Source organism: Ambystoma mexicanum, chromosome 1p (assembly GCF_040938575.1).
Source record: "Ambystoma mexicanum isolate Mex_15411 chromosome 1p, UKY_AmexF1_1, whole genome shotgun sequence".
Taxonomy (NCBI): Eukaryota; Metazoa; Chordata; class Amphibia; order Caudata; family Ambystomatidae; genus Ambystoma; species Ambystoma mexicanum.
This window is the reverse complement of record NC_090921.1, coordinates 732857161-732872237: the sequence shown is the minus strand read 5'-3', so window position 1 is coordinate 732872237 and position 15077 is coordinate 732857161. Positions and strand designations below refer to the sequence as shown.

At 50.7% G+C, this 15077-nt stretch overlaps 1 protein-coding gene across 4 annotated transcripts in view; it reads right to left on the bottom strand.

Moving 5' to 3' along the window:
- Nucleotides 1-15077, bottom strand: part of SHC1 (SHC adaptor protein 1) — a 604616-nt gene that overhangs the window by 61941 nt on the left and 527598 nt on the right. The gene's annotated exons all lie outside the window — the stretch shown is intronic.

Here is a 15077-nt window from a genome sequence, read left to right as displayed (position 1 = left end):
AGTTGAAGGAAACACGATGTGTGCGTTCGCATAGGTGTGCCCAGCGTTCATCCGACAACTCAACACCGAGGTCTGCCTCCCAAGCGCGTTTCAGTTTAGCGAAGTCTGGGACAGATCTGGATTGTAGCATAGTATATAACCTAGAGATCTTACCCCTCGTGGGGCCGGGGGAGAAGAGCTCAATGGCAGGGTCGTCTGGTGGCAATGCAGGGAACGTTTGGTAATTACGCTTAAGGGTCCTACGAAGGGATGTATATTGGAGCCATACACACTGGTCGCTTCTCAAGGGCAAGGGGAGATCAGGCCACTCAACGAATACACCCTGGTCAAACACGTCACGTAGCAGCTCGTAGCCCGCGTCTGCCCAGCGGCGAACCGTGCCCGGTGGAACCCGCGGGACCCCAGGGAGAAAATTCCAAAGAGGGAGATTACCGTGGAAGGCATAGGTAGTTCCCGTCAGCTTCCACATTTTAGCCAGTGCGATGGCTGTGCAGGCGACCGGGCTCTGTGAGTCCTGTACCAACACCAAGGAGCGGATGTCCCGGTCATATACCGCAAGCCTCTCAAGTCGGACATGCGGGGGGGGGATCCGTAGTATTAAACCAGTAAGAAGTATATTGGATTTGGGACACCAGCCAGTATTTAAGAAAGTCAGGGGCACCGAAGCCCCCGTTAGACATGGGAGTGGAAAGGGTACCGATTTTAAGGCGAACCGCACCCGAGTGCCAAAGGAAGGAATTCACGGTGCGGGTCAAGTCGCGAAAGAAGCCCACCCCTGGCCACAAGGGTATGTTGGTGAACCTGTAAAGCAACTGGGGCAACACCACCATTTTCAGCAGAGCTATCCTGCCAGCCAAAGAAATCGGGAGTTTATCCCAGACCTGGATCTTAGCTGTCAAGTGTGTGAGATACTTCTGATAGTTTTCCTGGAAGGTCAGCACCCGCTGGCACGTCACCACTGTCCCCAAGTAGGTAAATGTGGATTGGGCCCATGTGAAACCGAGGGTGTCGGGGGGAGGAGAAGTGCATTCCGTGAGCGGGAAAAGAGTGGATTTCGAGCAATTCACTTTAAGGCCCGAAATTCGACCAAACCGAATGATGTCCTCTAGTATAGGGGGTCAGTTGGTGGAAGGAGAGCGCACAAACAACAACGCGTCATCCGCATAAAGGGACACTATGTCCGTCTGTCCCGCAGAGCGGAGGCCCCTATGAGCGTGGAGTTGGGGGAGCATGTCGGCAAAAGGCTCGATTGCTATAGTGAAGACCAGGGGGGAGAAGGGGCACCCCTGTCTCGTCCCTCTGGCGATCTTAAAAAGGGGGGGAGCAACGGTCGCCGGTGCGAACCCTGGCAACCGGAGCGGAGTAAAGCAGTCTGATCCAGGAGAGAAAGGAGGGGCCGAATTTGCAACCATCGAGGACCCGCCACAGATACCTCCATGAAACCGAGTCGAACGCCTTTTGCATGTCAAGGGTAGCAGCCACTGCGTGCGTCTCGGGGCTGATTTTGTTAATAATGTTGAATAGACGCCTCAGGTTCAGGGAGGTAGAGCGACCCGGGATAAAACCAGCCTGGTCAGGGTGGATGATAGATGGTAGGAAGGGAGCCAGCCGGAGAGCCAGAGCCTTGGCGTATATCTTGACATCGCAATTTATACCCCGGCCTTCACGGACTCCTCCCAAAGAGCCAGCAAATGGGGGAGCAGTTGTGACTTGAAATGTTTGTAAAATTCGACTGGGATACCGTCCGAGCCAGGGGCGCGGCCCGAAGATAGGGAATCAATAGCGTCCGACAGCTCCTCCCGCGTGAGAGGGGAGTCGAGGGAACCTGCGGTCTCCGCAGACAAAGTTGACAGAGGAAGGGCATCGAGAAAGTCGATCTCCGCCACCGATACCTCATCAGTGTTGGAATATAGGGTTTCGTAGAATGTGAAAAATTCCCTGTTGACATCCTGTGAAGAGACAGCCATAGAGCCATCAGGCCTCTCAACCCCAAGGATGTGTGGGGACCCCGTCTCGTGCCGGATCAACCGAGCCAGAAATCGGCCGGGGCGCTCACCCTCCCCATACCTCCTTGCCATGCCAGGGTTATCCAAGAACCTCTGCTCACGGTCCGCAAGGGAACGGAACTTGTCCAATTCCATCCCGATGTCAGCCAGGTTGCCCAGGGAAGAGTGAAGTGAGCATGTAGCTTCCAGGGTCGAAAGTCTAGATTCGCTGGTGGCAAGGTCTCTACGGATCGACTTAAGGATCCCATTCTCCTTGGACAACGCAATCCCTCTAATATAAACCTTGAAGGACTCCCACAGAGTGGCCTGAGACGTTACTGAGCCCGTGTTGGTCTCGAAGAACTCCTCAAACGACAGCTCGAGCTCGGAGCAGAACTCCGGGTCCAGTAAGGAGAGGGGTTTCAATTTCCAGTAGCGGGTACGGGCGGGATCGAGACCCCAGTCGACGGTGACGGTAACAGGAGTGTGGTCAGACAGGGTTCTGGGAAGGATCATTAACTGTGTTACATTCTTAACCAATTCGTTAGAGATCACCCATCTATCGATGCAAGAATAGGAATCATGAACAGAGGAGTAGAAAGAGTAGATGCAGGAATCCGGGTAGAAGAATCTCCATGCATCCACCATGGCCAGACGGGGTAGGGAAGACAGTGCTGCCCTGGAGAGGTGACGGGGCCTGGAGCCTGATCTATCGAGAGCTACATCGAAGATCGTGTTGAAGTCTCCACCCCAAAGGATTGGAACAAGGGGAAAGCCATCGAGAAGGGAGGTGACCTGCACATACAATTCCGGGTCATCCAGATTAGGGCCATAGATGTTCAGAAGAACCACTTCCTTGTGGTGTAGCATGGCATGGAGCAGTACATATCTGCCCTGGGGGTCGATTGTCGAGGAAATGAGGATAAAATGGAGGCTCTTGTGAATGAGGGTCATGACTCCCCGGCTTTGAGTGGAGTAGTCGGTGAAAAACCTATGGGGGCCCCAGGATTTGGCGAAACGCATGCATTGTTCGGAACGGGCATGAGTCTCTTGTAAAAAGAGAATCTTGGAACCGTGGTGCTCGGCCTGCAACTGGAGCTGCCTCATCTTTCTGTAATTACCCAGTCCCCGTACGTCCCAGCTCATAAAGGTCAGGGCACTCTCAATCACAGTGTGGTGGCGTTTGGGATGAGAAGAATGTCAATGACCAAAGGGTCGGATTCGCGGTCCTACGACACCAGTTCCAGAGTGCCTCAGCACAGTCCGCCTTCGCTGCCAGCGCTAACTTTTCAATAACAAAAACCCCAACATGACCCACCCCCACCCACCCCCCCCCCCCAAACAGAGGGATGACAAGCCCAACCCCTTGCAGACAAAACCAAAACAAAGGCATCAGCGCCTGGGGGCCTGTGGGCCTGACTGGCCGTATCGCTCCGGGTTGCAGCAGAGCAAGTAGAACATAAGATGCCCACAATAGAAGTCACATGTAGCTTGGGCAAAGTACTCGCACATGGCGATCCGGGAGGACGCTAAGTTGAACTGAACAAGCAGGCTACGGGATGAAGGATCAGCGTGGCCCCGGAGCGGGAAGGCGGAAGGGCCCGGGCGCTCCCCATCGGGAACCTAGGATAACTGCTGAATCGAGGTCAGAGGAGAAGGATCAGCCAGGGAAGTGTTCGTCAATGAATTTGGAGGCCTCCTCTGGAATCGTGAAGAACACCACCTGGTTGGCATGCTCTATGCAGAGCTTGGCAGGATAGAGCATAGCATATTTGATTGAGTGGTCTCGCAGCCTGCGTTTCACCGCCTGGAAGGTCTTGCGTTCCCGCTGGACGGCCGTTGAGAAGTCCGGGTAAAGATGAATCCTTGCGCCACCCAGTAATAGCTCGCCTTTGTGTCTTGCGGCCCTGAGGAGGGCGTCACGGTCGCGGTAGTTCAGCACACGAGCTATGATGGGCCGAGGTGGGGCGCCGGGCTTAGGTTTAGCCACCAGAGCGCGGTGTGCCCGCTCAATCGCGAAGTGTGGGGAAAGCTCGGGCTCGTCGAGGAGCGACAGCAGTGTGCGCTGAACAAAGTCCTCCATTGGCTCATGGATTTCATCCTCGGGAACCCCGATAATGCGGAGATTGTTGCGCCTCGAGCGGGATTCCAAATCTTCGTTTTTCTTTTCCACCTCGAGGACACGGTTGGAGAGAGCGGCAACCTCGGAACGTAGGGCCCCCAGCGCATCCTCAGCGGAGCCGACCCGCGTCTCAACCTCCGATACCCGGCTGTCAGTCCTCTCAATGTGGGCCTTGATAGAAGATATAGTGCCGTTCATATCCTCTAATTTTGAGTGAAGAGCAGTGAAACCCTCCCGTATAAAGTCCATCATATTTTGGGACTCCGGGGCTGCGTCGGACGGGGCAGTAGGGGCCTGCTCGGCAGCCTCCCCAGGTGATCTCACCGCAGCCTTCGTGAACATGTTGATGGAGCTCTGCTTCTTTGCGCCCCCTTTGGTCATCCTGGCAGTATCGGAGGTCGAGGAAAAGGAAGGGGGAGATATGGGAACTTGATATTAGTGTGAGGACCGCTCCCCAGATCACCAGGACCGATGCCTGTACAGGGTCAGTGCAGGCGTGGGGCAACTAGTGGGCTCACCAACAGCCAAGGCAGTGAGGAGTAGAAGAGGCTATGACCCCTCGGGGGCTGGTGGGCAGATGTCGTAGAAATTGGTGGCGAGGGGAGACCGCAGGAGGGGGGCTGGAGGGCCGCCCGTGTCAGGCCAAGCGTGACCAGGCAATGAAATACACAGTGGCAGGTGTGGTGCTCCAGTTGAGCCCGTGGGGGCATTAGTGTTATGTGTGCCACGACTCTGCAGCTCCAGGACGCAGACAACAACAGGGTGTGTTGCCGTGGAGAATATACCGTGGTCCGGCGGGTCTCGGTGTTCGGGGCCCCCCAATCGGCCTCAGGTGGGGTCAGCAATGTCAGCAGGCAGGCGGGACCCAGGCAGGCGTGGGGGGGTCAGTACCGCATCAGGCCCAGCGACGGCCCCGACTCGTGTGCAGGGAGCCCACTCACGAAACAGGAGAGAGAGTGAGTCTCTGGTCAGGGGCCACAGTAGCCAGGCACACCCCCCCTCACACGCCCTCTACCTTTGAGCACTCCGGTGTCATCGTCTGATGGAGTGGAGGAGCGGCGGGGGGGGAGAGGAGGGAAAGCGGGAGCCAGGTCTGCCACGGAGCGCCTCGGGTTATGGCTCGAGGGCTCGAAGCCGGCCGGAGCTGGGGGGCCGCCGGATGAGGTAGAGGGGCCGGCAGTCACCGACGATCCGGGTCGGGACGTGTAGAGGTGCGGAGAGAGGCCCGGCCGGCCGCCATGGTCCGGTGCACCTCGCCGGGCGGGCGCCCCTCCCCCAAGGTGGCCCGCGGCGCCGCGGCTTCAGGTGGATAGGAGAGCTGATGCCGCCGGAGCCGTAGGGCGGGGAGAGCGGGAGGCCACAGCCGCAGTCAGGGGAAGGAGGCGCAGCCCCGTCCTCGGGGCACGCAGAGGCTCCAGACTTCACACAGCCACAGCGGTAAGGCTCACGGAGGATTGGAGGTGGCCCTGCAGGGTCACATGCAGCGACGGGCGGTGTTAATCAGGATCGATCGCTCTGCCAGTCCGGAGCGAGACGTTCAAGCGGCCATCTTGTTTCAGCGCAACAGCGCCCCCCAAGGTCGATAGCTTCCGAATAGGAGCCATGGCTGCCGACAGATTCCTCATCCGAAGCGATGGCACCAGCAGTGGAAAGGTTTTCGCATAGTGTAGGATGCCCACCCCTTAGTCTGCCTGTCTTTTAGCGTCTTAGGCCGAAGAGTTTACAGGCCTGAACGGGCGCTCGTTGTGGTCGAAATTTGCTGTTACAAGATGGGCAGAGGTTAAAGGGAGTCCTCTCCATAACAGAGGGTAGCGGCAGCCAGACCAAAAGGAAGGGGAGAGGGGCGAAAGAAATGCATTCTCAGAGAGAAGACGAAAACAGGGCCCCACACTCCCTACAGTAAAGGCCAGGCCCGAGGGCCAAGGCCACGCGATCAACAGTCACCGAGCAGTTGTAGTGTAGACATCGGCGAGCACGAAACCCACGATACAGTCGTCGAGATGATGGTCCAAAATGATTGAACCACCGCAGGCTGTGGGATTAAATAACGAAGCAATATTAAACTCTTACGAGCACTACATAAGTGACCAACTAGGTTGGTGGAAAAAAACAATCTGGTGGGACCCCGACGCGTGAGGGATTGTGGGTACCCGTCATGTTAGGGATAGGGTTAGTGTCACGCCCATGTCGACGTCCACTTTAGATCTTCGAAAAAAAAGATGCAATACTCTGCGAATACCACTATATGTAGGACTATATGCACAGCATGTGATTCTAAGCAGATCCACAAGCATCAAAAACAATATTTATGTAGACACAAGGATAATTACACAATCTTTTAACAGCAACATTAATCCCAAAGTTAGGTTTCAATTCAACAAGAGAGATAAAGAAAGTAGGTGAGCAAATTTTTCTTATGCTAAAGATATTCCAGCACACTGAGTGACGTCATATGAGGTCAGTATTAGCACTTATTTGTGATCACCATTACAATGTTTAGTTTCAAGGAGGGAAAAGTTAAAGTTAGCTCAGAACATACTTTGTAAGTAGTAAAACAGTTAGATTCTCCCAGAGAGATGTAGGCAGTCTTTTATCCCTGCAAAAATAGAGTTCAACAATTATAACCTGAAAGGGAACAAGCACTGTCAAGGCCAATAGGTTCAGAGGGGGGCCTTTAGGGAGCCAGGACAGCCAAGGTCAATGGGCCAGTTCAAAGTTCTGATGCTCTCTTTTTAGAATTTTTTTAAATAAAATAGTTAGTAGCTCAGTAGAAAAATCACAGAAGCTCATAAGGAGACACCTTGAAGAAGCACAAGCTGGGAGGCCAGTGTAGATGAGTTGAGGTTAACTCAAAAGGGTTTAAAATAGTACTCCCCAAGATAGAAAGCACCCCAAGCCCCACAGTATCTGTGAATTGAAGAATTGGTTCCAGCTGGATGCCTTCTTGTTGCAGTGTAGCAGACCTTTGTTCCTGGTCCTTGCTGATGAAAGGGAGGACGTCTGGTGGGCTTCTAGGCAGCACTCGAGAGAGAGAGGGGCTCTGCAGCAATGGATTCTCCTTGATTCAGCTGCCTTTTGTGCTTTTGGTGCCTTTTTCTCAGCGCCAACAGCTCTGGTTGGAAGTTACTTGATCCCTCGGAAGTGATCTCTGGTGCAGGAACTATGGATGAAGATTTCCTGCTTCCGTAGGGTCCTCTGGATACCCACGAAGTTTTAGTCGGATTTGCACTTCCGAAGACAATGCACTCGATGAGGGTCAGGGGTGCCCAGGCATTGGGATTCTGCAGCCTTGGCAAGTCTCAAGGTTAGTTGGTGCCACCAGCCCAAGGGAGGAAGTCATCCCTTACGGGCCTTCCCAGTCAAAATGGGTAGTTCGCGATCCAGGAGGGTGCTGCTGGCGTCTCTTCATGTCTTCGTCGGATGTTGTCCTCCAGTTGTCGACTCTGCCTCTAATGCCAGACACCTCGTCTTTTAAGCAAGTTCCCAATCATTCACATCTGTAGGGCTATCAATCACCCAGAAGGGTGGCTGTCCAACCGGACAGCCAATCGGCAAATCAGAACTGTTTTCACTCAAGCACTCCTGGAGACAAAGGACAGGGAAGTTTCGGGACCCTCTGTCACTTCCTGCCTTTCCAGACACACTGGAGTCTGGGCGGCTTCAGGGCTGAACCTGCCAAAGGCAAAATGCACAAAGGGCTCAAACCCGATGCAATACAACAGAGTAAAAGCCCAGAAAGAACTGACAAGAAATGGCAAAATGAGGAGACAGGGGCAATTTGGGGGAAATCATCCCCCTTCGGTGCTGTACTACAACTGAGAAATCAGCGTGCAGATACATGGCACAAAGGTAGTAAAAGAAAAACACTGCTACCAGCCATTCAAGTTAGTTAGCTTAACAGACTGTTAATGAGAAGTGGGATAAGGAGTTCCTATGTAACCCCCCCAGCGCTCCACATAGGGTGGTGTGTGCTGGACCCACAAAACAAAAAGTAAGACAAAAGTCGTCATACTATACTTGGGAAAAATAGTTCACCCAGGAAAATGTATTTAAACATTAAGAGAAGTCCAACGGACTTCTCAGTGTCACTGCACAAACGGTGCTGTGTGTCACCATGCAAAAAGCAGATGCCTATAGTTTACCAGACTCCATTGAACAGTAAGAAACACAAAATCTTAGTCAGAAAAACACACAAGGGCGTGGGAGGAAATGGTCCCACTCACTCGGGAGTAAAAATTAAAATGTCCCGAGTCCAGCAAAGGTGCTGGGGTCTCCAAGGTTAAAGGGAATTGGCACAGAAGAACAAGTTACTTACCAACTGTAATGTTCTTTAGACTGGATGTTCCTCCCATGTATTCCTCATCTTGTGATAATTCGTTTCGCCAACTTCACTGCATCAGAAAAACAATTTTGGCAGAGGGCGCTGTGCTCGAGGTCGTGGCATCGAATATCCCTCGACGGGCTCTGTACCGTGTCGACGTCACCGATGGTATAAATGGCTCGAGCTGCGCCAGTTGGCTTCAGTTGTTTTTTCGAGGAAATACTCGTGGAACATCTAGGCGTATGCTGTGACTGATAGGCCCATCGTGAGAGGAAATTGTTAGAAAGTATAAACTATACTGCGGGGTAGGTTGGGAGGGTCGATGAGGAATACGTGGGAGGAACATCCAGTCGGAAGAACGTTACAGTTGGTAAGTAACTTGTTCTTCAAATGGATTGTGTCCTCCCACATATTCCTCATCTTGTGATAGACTGCCATAGCAGTGATCAATTTGGAGGTGGGAGTACTAGTTCTTGTTTTTGTGTACATAGTGAAGTACCGCTCTGGCAAATAGTCCCTCATTTGAGGATGAGGTATCTAAACAGTAATGCTTGATAAAAGTATGCATTGATGCCCATGTTGCAGCTGAGCAAATATCTTTTGCCGGGACTCCCCTCTTCAAAGCCGCAGAAGTGGCCATGGCCTTGTGGAATAAGCACGTAGCCCATCCGGTGGATCTTTTCCTGCTAATCTGTAACATTCCAATATAGCTAGAATAATCCAGCGGGATATGGTTTGTTTTGTCACCGCTAACCCCAATTTACAACCTGTGTAGCACACAAAAAGTTGGTCTTGACGTAATTTTGCCATTCTTGCAATGTAAAAGCTGAGAGCCCTTTTAGGGTCCAGTCTATGTAATCTCTCCTCTTCTTTTCCCAAATGAGGAGGATAAAATGTTGGTAAAACAATTTTCTGCGACAAATGGAAGTCGGAAACTACTTTCGGTAAGAAAGATGGTTTAACTTTCAGAACTACTTTGTCTTTGTAAAATGTGGTGTATGGAGGTTTACATGAGAGAGCCTGTAGTTCACTAACCCTGCGGGCTGGTGTTAATGCCACAAGGAGGACAGTTTTTAGTGTTAAAAGCCTCAATGGACATGAGTGCAGAGGCTCAAACGGTATACATGTTAAGAATTTAAGAACTAAATTCAAATCCCAAGTAGGAACATAAAATGGTATTGGTGGATATACATTTGTAAGTCCTTTCAGGAACTGTATTATTAATGGTATTTTGAAGTAAGAAAGCTCTTCCGAGGAGCGCTTAAAAATGGACCGCTGTCCATTGCAAGGTATCCTTTAATTGTTCTGATCTGGAGCCCCAGATTGGCTACATGCAACAGGAAAGAAAGCACCATTGGTGTGCCACATCGAAAAGGGTCCACATCTCTATCCTTGCACCAGTTACTGAATTTATAACGACACCGGTACAAGGATTTTGTTGCTGGCCTCCTGCCCGAAAGCAAGATCTCCATTACGTCATCCGGAAGATCCCAATCCTTGTATCTCAACCTCTCAGAAACCATGCATGAAGGTTGAGCGTGTTGACCTCTGGATGGAGAACTCGACCTTCCTCTTACGAGAGAAGATCCTCTCTTTGTGGAAGACGTACTGGAGGGCAGATGGACATGTCCAGAAGGTCCGGGTACCACGTCGTCCTGGCCCAGTCCGGGGCAATTAGGATCATGGTTTTCCTGAACTTTCTGAACCTCCTGATTACTTGAGGAATCACGGGGACTGGAGGAAACGCATACAGCAGGGTAAAATCCCAATCCACTACAAACGCGTCTCCTAGAGCTCCTCTCGGAGGAAATTCCCTTGAGCAATACTGATCGCACTTCCGGTTTACCGAGGTTGCGAACAGATCCACTTGAGGGGTTCCCCAAAGGGTGAAGATCTCCAGAAGGACTTCCTGAGCTAACTCCCACTCGTGGGAGACTCTGCTCTGCCTGCTCAGAGCGTCTGCCGCCGTGTTCTGCTCTCTGGCTAGGTGAACTGCCGATAGAGATTCCCTATTGTATTGCCTAGAACCAGAGCTGCATCACCTCTCTGCACAGGGGTAGTGATCCTACGCCTCCTTTTGTTGAGGTAGTACATGGCCACTGTGTTGTCCGTCATTATCAAGACATTCTTTCTCTGTACGGAGGGCAGGAAGGCTTTCAGAGCTAGTCTGATTGCCCTCAGCTCCAAAAGGTTGATGTGTAGTCTGGACTCCGATGGAGAACAACGTCCGCTGATTGTCAGATTGTTGGTGTGTGCTCCCCACCCCGAGCGTGAGACGTCCATCACTACTGTTATCTCCAGCCATGGTTGCCAAAAAGATTGTCCCTTGAGGATGTGTTACTTGCAAGCCCACCATTGTAGATCCTGAGCTACCCTGGTTGGAACTTGTAAAAGATCTGTCATTTCCCCTGAGAATTGAGACCATTGAGTCCATTGAGTCCTTAGGGCCCATTGAAGGGATCTCATCCTCAACCTGACTTCTGGCACCAGAAAAATGCAGGATGCCATGAGGCCAAGCAACCTGAGAAAATCAAAGGCCGGTAGACACTGGGCATTCTGGAATTTTGTCACCATCTGCAGAATGTGGTAAGCTCTCTCTTCGGGAGGCAAGGCTTTGCCCGAAGAAGTATCCAAGACTGCTCCTATAAACTGGAGCTTCTGTGATGGTATCATGTTTGACTTTTTTAAATTCAGAGAAAACCCTAGTTTGTGAAGGAAGTGGCAAGTCTTGGATAGATGATCCTGGGCTTGTTCTGGAGAACTTGCTCTGATCATCCAATCGTCCAAATAGGGGTAGATGTGAATCCCCCCTCTTCTGAGACTCGCTGCCACTACCGCCATCAACTTGGTGAAAACTCTTGGGCCGGAGGTCAACCCGAATGGCAGAACTCAAAACTGATAGTGAGAGTTGCTAATCGCGAACCTCAGGTACTTTCTGTGTTTGAGATGGGTTGGCACATGAAAGTAAGCATCCCGAAGGTCCAATGATACCAACCATTCTTGAAGTTGGAGAGCCTGAAGGATCTGAGAAAGAGTGACCATCTTGAACTTGTCCTTCCTGAGGAACTTGTTCAAGTTTCTCAAGTCCAAGATGGGTCTCAGTCCTCCGTCCTTCTTTGGAATGAGGAAACATGGGGAATACCAACCCTTGTTCCCTTCCACTACAGGTGCCTGTTCCATTGCACCTTTCTGTAGCAGGGTAAAAACTTCCTGCAACAGGAGCGGGTCTGGATTTTTGGTAGAGTTGTATTCCGGTGGGTGATTCTGAGGTCTCTTTAGAAAGGGAAGGCAGTAACCTTGGGATACTCTTTCCAGCGCCCTAGCATCTGAAGTAATGCCCCCCCCCCATTCTTTTAGATGCTGTGAGAGTGTCTGCCTCCCACTGGGGTCTTGTGAGTCAAAACCTCAGAGTAGTTTTGCGGCAGCTCCAGCAGCGGCTGAAGGGACAGATGCCGTTGCTGGGGCAGATCTAGCACCTCTTCCTCGAGGAAATTTTCTTTGCCCTCTTTGATTGGACTGTCCCCATCCTCTCCCAAATGAGGAGTAAAAACAAAAAGGGACTACCCCTCCAGGAAGATGAGCCTGTGTAGGGGCGTTGCTGAGGTTGTTTTTATAGCAGCACTAAGTGACTTTGCCGCTGCCTTGGAGGTCTGAAGCTTCTCCAAACTTTCATCTGCCTTGCTGCCAAACAACCTCGAGCCATCAAATGGCATATTAAGAAGTCTAGATTGAACATCTGGTGCGAAACCTGACTCCCTTAGCCACCCAAATCTGCGTAGCACTGTGCTAGACACCATGGACCTGCTGATACTGTCAGCAGTGTCCAAACCTGCTTGAAGGCATTCTCCCAAAGCCTCCTTGCCATCCTTAATTATGGATAGGAAACCATCACGTTCCTCTCCTTACGGGATGTGTTGAGCTGCCGCTGACATGCAGTCCCACAGAGTATAATTGAATCTAGCCAGCGTACAAGATACATTGGTGGACTTTAGAGCCATGCTCCCTGATGTAAAGACCTTTTTCGACCATGTATCTATGTTTTTGTCATGCCTATCAGGGGGAATTGTGGGGTATGCAGCATTTTTTGTTGATGTGGCTGCCTGAACTACCAGGCTCTCAGGAGAAGGATGTTTACTCAAATACTCTGGGTCAGAGTTACAAGGTCTGTATTTTGCTACATATGTTTTATTCACTGCTGGAATAGATTCTGGTCTTTCCCAAGCAGCATTTACTCTCCTTTGCAGGGCAATATGAAAGGGAAGCATGGGGTCTGGTTGAGGGCCTCCTGACAAAATATCTGTCATATTATCCTGGTATACAGGTGAACTCCTACCCCCATCCCATAAACTCTGTTACTTTATTCATAAGTTTTCTGTAACCCAAATCAGCATGTTCTGCTGGATCTGGTCTTTCAAATTCATATTCAGGGGACGTATCTAGTCCACTTGCAGACTGTAAACATTCATACAAATCCTGCATTTTTGATTGAGGATTGATTAATTCCTCTGGAACATCTCTTGTACCATATTTTACCCCTGCTGATGAAACCTCAGGTTCATCTTGTTCTTCATCTTCTTCATTTCCTGATGACATTTCTCCATATACAGCTGACATCGTTTGGAAAAAGTCATGTCTGCTTTCAGGGTGAAATACTTTCTCAGGAATATGTTTCAAACCTGTAGTTGGTGTCGACGTAAGTGTCGATGGCGTCAAAGTCGTGGCCGTTACCTTCGATGTTGTCGAGGTATTCTTCGATGTTTTCAAAGGCACTACAAATGCTGTCGAAGGAATCTTCGAGGCAGTCGACGTTATCGAAAGAGTCTTCGAAACACTCGACGCCGTCGAAGAAGTTTTCGAGGTCGTCGATAAAACACTCGATGTGACTTTTTTCTGCTGGGTCGTCGACCCTTTATACTCGACAGCCTTCGACAGAGGCTTTGAAGATGTTTTCGTCGAGGTCTTTAATGACGTATCGACGTCTAAAGTCTTTTTCTTAAAGTCTGTCTTTTTAGGTGTCTGGGAAGAGTCCCTAGAAGACACCCTCGAAAATTTCTAGTTTTAGACCTTCCTCTGTCACTTCTTTTGTGAGCAGAGGCATGACCTTCAACAGACATTTTTGAACAAGAAGAGGGAGATCGGTGTCGTCTCTTGCTCGCCTTTTTGGACGAAGAAGAAGAGGACTTCCTTGATCTACTCCTCGATCTGCTTTTTTTTTTTATGGCGTTTCGCCGAAGACTCAGCCGAGTTTTTCTTCCCTCTCGAAGAAAACTTTGAGGATTCCTCCCCCACCGCTAGTTCACTTCGTCTTTCTTTCAAGGCCTTATGGGTCATGGATTGGCACGAACCGCAGTTGTCGATCCGATGTTCGGACCCGAGGCACCAGAGGCAGTTACGCTGAGGGTCGGTCAGCGACATTTTTCTTCCGCACCTTAGACATTTCTTAAACCCCATTTTCGGAGTAGATGGGTTCGAGGAAGACGACATAATTCGCTTATGACTGAAGCGCTGTTTTATTTCGATCCGAAGCGAAGCTAACTGAAAAACCGAACTGGGGCCAACAGGCGCGCTCAAGGCAATTATACTACGGATGACGTCGACACTCAACAGATGCCGCCGAGGGACATCGCCGCCGCCGCCTCGAGTGGAGCGCCCTCTGGTGGAGAGAGAGAGAGAGAAAACATTTCCGAAGCAGCAAAGCTGAAGGTAAGGATATATCTAAGATGAGGAATACGTGGAAGGACACAATCCATTCTAAGTACAGGTCTGGGATGCGCACCCACAAGAAAAGGAGATTACAAACAATCCCCTGCATCGTATTACTTGGCAGGAGAGTGCACTAAGTACTCCTGGGGGAGGAAGAGAAACCTGGGTCTGGGACCCTCATCACAAATTAATCTTTGCTTTATGAGAAAGGCAAGGGGAAGGGAGCCATTGCCCCTGGTGTTGTGAACTGTGCAATGGAGCCTGAGAAAGGCCAGTGGAAGGGAGTCATTCCCCCTGGTGTTGTGTACTGTGCAATAGAGCCTGAGGAAGGTCAGAGGAAGAGAGTCATTCCCCCTGGTGTTGTGAACTGTGCAATGGAGCCTGAGAAAGGCCAGTGGAAGGGAGTCATTTCCCCTGGTGTTGTGTATTGTGCAATAGAACCTGAGGAAGGTCAGGGGAAGAGAGTAATTCCCTCTGGTGTTGTGAACTGGGAAAGCAAAGTTAAAGAATGCCAGGAGAAGGGAGTCATTCTCCTGGCAATTGAACCCCCAGGAGGATGAAACCAGTGATCTAGGGCAAGGGAGCCAATCCCCCTGGGATACAAAGTATTCAAGTTTCTGACACAGAGTGTTAGATGATCTGAAACCCTTTTTGCTCGTTTGTGAAGTACTAAAACCAGGGGAAGGGAGTCATTCCCTCTGGTGGAGAACTTTTAACCAGAACTGCACCACCCAGTCCAGGAGGATGGAGTCATTCTCCTGGACCAATAACTTTGGTACAACTCTTTAGTTTATTTATAAGTGTAAGGGACAGGACAGTAAATGGGGACATTTTGACACTCTTTAGTTACGCAGACATCTTGACAAATCCATTACCACTTTAGTTGAGGCAGGAAAATCCCATCAAAGATATTGAGAGATCGCTTTACTTTTATTTTCAGCTCAAA